Source organism: Coptis chinensis, chromosome 8, assembly GCF_015680905.1.
Source record: "Coptis chinensis isolate HL-2020 chromosome 8, ASM1568090v1, whole genome shotgun sequence".
Lineage (NCBI taxonomy): Eukaryota > Viridiplantae > Streptophyta > Magnoliopsida > Ranunculales > Ranunculaceae > Coptis > Coptis chinensis.
In genome coordinates, this window is record NC_141463.1 from 16,591,291 (window position 1) to 16,597,290 (window position 6,000).

At 36.5% G+C, this 6,000-nt stretch overlaps 1 pseudogene; it reads left to right on the plus strand.

The window, feature by feature from the left end:
• Window positions 1-1,158: 1,158 nt before the first annotated feature.
• LOC147480235 (secreted RxLR effector protein 161 pseudogene) lies at window positions 1,159-1,884 on the plus strand (annotated as a pseudogene).
• Window positions 1,885-6,000: the final 4,116 nt, after the last annotated feature.

The following is a 6,000-nucleotide window of genomic DNA, read 5'->3' on the forward strand; positions in this document are numbered from 1 at the left end:
GAAGAATACATCATCATATATGTAACTATTGGTATCATATTATAACATGGTATCAGTAAACCAGCCGAATCAACCACCATCCACCACCAGCCGAATCATATAACCTTTTTTTTTTTTTTTTTCGAATCAATCGAATCAACCACCATAACTCATGGCCATCACTACAGTTGAATCAACCGAACGTACCCCAAACCTGCAGATTATTATCCACTAAGACAATTCTGCATTTCCCACTGGTATCACTTTAGATGAGACCAATTATTCATTATGGTCTCAACTCATGGAGATGCGTATTGGCGCTTACAACAAGGCTGGATATCTCACCGGAGAAGCAAGAAAACCTGACCTCGAAGACTCCAATCTTGGGACATGGATTATAGAGATGACAAAGTCAAAAGTTGGCTTATTGATTCAATGAGTCAATCCCTGATGCAGAGATTTATCTGTCTCCCCACAGCCAAGGATATATGGGACCTGTATCGAACACCTTCTATGATGGATCAGACGAAACCTGTACTTTTGAATTGAATCAGATATCTTTTTCTACCTAGCAAAATAGTCAACCATTCTCCACATACTATAATGAACTGGTTGATATTTTTCAGGAAATCGATCACAGGACTATCTCTCAGGAAGGAATAGTTGCAGGGGTGGTCCAGTTGCATTATGCAATGGCTAGGTTTTGAGTTCATATTTTTCTAAGTGGACTCGACTCCGAATTTGCTCAGGTTCGTGGAGAAATCTTACGAATAGATCCAAAACTCGATTTGGAACATACGTATGCATATGTCAGAAGAGAATATCAACAGAGACAGACAATGGGAGGCTCTCCTCTAATCTCTGAGAGCTCAGCTATGTTGGCTGACCAAACTCGATTTGGACCTTCGTCTAAAAACCGAAACACTCAATCAACTGGAAAGTATGGCAACCTAGTATGTGCTCACTGTGGGGAAACATGTCATTCGAAACAGCAATGTTATGAACTCATTGGCTACTAATAAATTCGAAATGAAGGATCTGGGGTAGCTTAACTATTTCTTGGGGATCGAGGTTGCAAGATCAAAACATGGGATTTCTCTTTCACAATGGAAATATGTGATAAATCTTTTAACCGAAACTGGAATGCTTGCTTGCAAACTAGCAGAAACGCCCATGGAAATGAATCATCAGCTAGGACTTTTTCCAGATCAAGCTCCAACAGACAAGGGTCGTTATCAGCGGTTAGTTGGGAGATTAATATATCTGTCACACATGAGGCCGGATATATCTTATGCAGTGAGTGTCGTCAGTCAGTTTATGCATGCACCAAGTGAACTACATATGAATGCGGTATATCATATCTTGAGATACTTGAAGAATGCTTGGGGCAAAGGGTTGTTGTTCTCAAAAAATGGTACCTCGAACATTGAAGGATACACGGACTCTGATTGGGTAGGTGATCCAACAACCAGAAGGTCCACATCTGGTTATTTTACTTTCGTGGAAGGCAATATTGTCACTTGGAGAAGCAAGAAGCAGAAGGTCGTGGCGAGATCAAGTGCAGAAGCCGAATTCAGAGGTATGGCTCAGGGTGTATGCGAATTGTTATTGATTAGGAGTGTCCTAAAAGATTTAGGTATTGCATATGAAAAACCTATGAATCTTCATTGTGGTAATAAGGCAGCCATTGAGATTGCCCAGAATCATGTACAACATGACCGCACCAAACATGTTGAAGTTGATCGTCATTTCATCAAGGAAAACCTTGATCAAAATGTTATACAATTTCCATTTGTCAAGTCCGAGAACCAGTTAGCTGATGTGCTTACGAAAGCAGTTTCAGGAAAGGTGTTCCATGTTATAATCGACAAGTTGGGCATGATAGACATCTATGCCTCAACTTGAGGGGGAGTGTTAGCATGAGCTGTATATGGGATGTAAATAGTAGATTGATCTTATTAGTGATCCTAGAATATAGGATGATTTAGTTTCCTGTTTCATAATATTAGATTTAGTTTCATTCTTTATAAGATTGTTTCCTCCTGTATAGGATGTAATCCCTTTATGTATTGCCTCCATCTTGGAGAAGAAGAATACATCATCATATATGTAACCATTCCATATTCTAACAACCACCAATGGCCAGAAGACCTTCATCTCACCATTTTCTCAGCAACTTAACAAGATAATATCTTCTTTTCTCCTTGGACGATCCCCACAAAGTATCTTTCCTTTTGTTCTATCCGATCTCTTGGCATTGATAAACTGGAATAAGTAGCATATACGTACAGTAAACAGGAAATTTAACCAACGCATTTAACAAGAAAAGAAGCCTCGTACCCTCTAAAAGAAGCTTGCATTTTCATCCTCCTAAATTCCTTGGGAAAGCTTTTTCATAACTTTGCTATTACCCAACACCTTGATGAGTAGTTGAGTACTAGCTAGCTGTAACGAACTATTGTTGGTACCTTCATTAGACCCCTAAGCAATAGTCGTTGCATGAGCACAAACCATCCTTGAAATGATGGAACATATTGGCATCCCTCAATATGATCTCTCGGTTTGTTATCTTTGCTATCAATTTAATTGCCGACTAACAATCCCCATATACACGGAGATTCTTCATTACTCAAATAGGTATTCCTTTTGGAATCTTCAACAAATCCCCACATACGAGGAATAGTGAATGGATAGTGGATTGGTTGTGAGAGTTGGGTAGGCTTTATTTGCTTATGCTTCAATTGGAGTATCGGTTCCTGCTTTCAGACATTATATGGTAGGTACTTTCTGGTAAACTTTTGGATGTTGTTTGTTTTATTATATGCAAAAAAATATTTTATTTGCATTTTGTATTGCGTATAAATGTGGGTATCCAAAGTCCAAACTAGCCCTTATATATCTACTATCTACTATCTACTATCTATATACTAAAGCAGAGATTTCTAAAAAAGATTTTTCTCTCTCCTAGGTGTCACTCTAATATGAGAGAAATACATTTTTCTCTCTCCTACGTGGTTTTTTACAATGTTTTCTACCATGCCACGTGGACTCTTAAGAGAGTTTGATTCAATTTCCACTTTCCAAAAGAGTGTCTTACGATTAATATAGCTCTGCCACATGATTTCCTATTTTAGTATAACTCTCCCAACTTAAGTGCAATTCAAATTAGTCCCTACAAATTTCCAAAACATAATTATGTTTAATTTTAGTACAACTCTTCCAACTTAAATGCAATTCAAATTAGTCCCCACAAATTCCGCAAACATAATTATGTTTAACTAACAATTATTTCCTCAAAAATAGGAAAGAAATTACCACACAAATTCCGCACGTATAAAGAATATATAAATTATTTCCTAAAAAATAGGAAACATAATCTTATTACCCCCCAAATTATGTACAATGTTGGAATTAAATATCAACATCAGCCATTTAACAAGACGTACTATTTTAGTACAACTCTCTCAACTTAAGTGCAATTCAAATTAGTATGTACAATTATTTTCTAAAACATAATTATTTTTAACTAGCTATTATTTTCTCAAAAATAGAAAAGAAATTACCCCACAAATTCCGCAAAAATAATTATGTTTAACAAGCAAAGAGGATGTCATCATAAAATTGTAGGCATTGACACAACCAAAATAAATGTGCATAATGGGACTTGAAATGAAACACACTCATTAAATTCAAAGTTGTAAAAGAATGACCATTGCATTGAATTAAGCAAGACTTGGCACCAAAACATCTCCATCTGCCCCTGTGAATAAATTTTGATCTTTCATGTTGGAATTAAAGAAAAGAAGATCATTAATGTTGTGGCCAAGTAACCTCATTGCCAGTTAAGTAACATTTTGATCGGAACCAAAAATTAAGCAAACAAAGTTCTGTTGCCTAGTGTATAATTGAGTCCCGTTTTGTGTTTTCCTATTATATAATTTCTCTAATTGACTTAGAGAAATTGTGTGTTTGTCAAAAAATCATGAAAAAAATCTAGAAACTATGTTCTGTACGTGTCTAGATTCCATTTTAACATAGAATCCATTTGACATAACATCATAAAAACTTTGACCGGAAATGAGACTTTTGCTTGGACTTCAAAGGGGGTTGGGGAATGGGACATATGGGGTAGACTGATGATAGACGCATTGGAGCATAGAACACACTTGGTCCAAATAAATACCTATTTTGAAATATTTACAGGTGGCCAGAATACCGCTAGAGATGAGATCGACCAACTGTAACTTGAAAAAATACCATAATTTATTCAAAATCTATAAGAATGAAATAAAGAAGAAGATAAATTGAGTATGGCAAATACACAAGGAGACTCTTAATTGTTGAGATGGCAAAAAAATACCAAATTAAGCTATCAAGTTTAATATTAAGGGGACTGGGAGAGATAAAAGACTTGAATATTTTGTACTTATAATTTATAACTTAAAAGTTCTTACTACTATAAGTGTTTGCTACAGTTTATACCTACATAGATTAATTGTGATGTATTAGTTCGGGTGTTCACATGTGGTGTTAGGAGTTGCTACCAAATGTGTGGTTAAAACCTTTTGTATATTGAAGGGTTTAACTAAAACATCACATTAACTAAACCATATAGCTAACTGATCCCTAATGACTGCGAGAAAATGTGACAGGGGAAAGTGCGTTACCTAAATGTCCGAGAGTGTCCGACTAATCGGTTCAGTCAACACTCTGAAACGATAGCAACAACAAAGTCGGATGAGGTAGCGTGAGCAGGAGTCTATTAACAGTGTTTTGAGAACTCTAACTCAAAGTGAGTTGAGAGGATTCATTAATGTCAATTTATAATACATTTGTAACCAATAATCTCTATAAATAACACGTACAGAATGCCGGGAGCTCCTGGAATGAAAATGTACTCGAAGGATGATTTGTTGAACATGCAAAATTTAGGGGAAAATGATGCCGAAGATGATGAAGATGATGATGAAGATGAGTTCTCTTCGAAGTTGGTATGACAATATTGTTAATAATTTCTTATAAGAAAATTCCCACGCCACTGTTACTTCTTAAAACAATTCCAGAGCAGAAACTTATTGTAAAAGAAAATATCCGTTTTCTCGCCTTGCAGGGGAAAGTCTTAAAAGAAAAGGAAACTGAAAAAGGAAATTGGCAACAGAAAATTGTGAAACAGGTCACAAATACAGGAACAACATTAAAGAAGGTATTTGTTATTGACAGACCCCATATTGTGTTGGGCAGACTCCAACAAAAAAAAACAATTATTACAAGTGTGTCATTGGTTCTAAAAAATCCAAAAAAAAAACAAATATTACAAGTGTGCTATTGGTCCCAAAAAATTGAATTCGAAAACCCCAAGCTTAAACGACCTGGCTAAGCCGTTTATTGTGCAAACCCAACGATGTGGCCACACCGTTTGGACTGAGTCCCCAACGACTTGGCCACATTGTTTGAGACTTAGTCCAAACGGTGTGAGATTTGAACTTTGAAAAAATATAAAATTCTGTTTTTGGCGTTTGAGACTTAGTCAAGCGGTGTGGCCGGTCAAGAAGGCGAAAAAAGAAACTTTATATTTTTCAAAGTTCAAAAACGGCGGTGTGGCCATACCGTTTGGATTAAGTCTCCAACGATATGACTACACCATTTGGACGAAGTCAACGATAATGGCCACACCGTTTGAGACTTAGTCCAAAACGGTGTAGCCATATCGCTTTTAGACTTATTCAAAACGCGCGCCACACCGCTTGGGAGGATTGAACTTGAAAAAACATAAAGTTCTTTTTTTTTCAACTCGACGGTGTGCCACAACCGTTTTGGATTAAAGTCTTAAACGATGCCAAGTCATTTGGGACTTTGTCCAAACGGTGTGCCACATCGTTGGGTTTCAGACAATGAACAACCCAAATTGGGCGTTTAAGGCTCGGGGGTTTTCGAATTCAATTTTTTGAGACCAATAACACATTTGTAATATTTGTTTTTTTTTTTGACTTTGTAGGACTAATAGCACACTTGTAATAATAA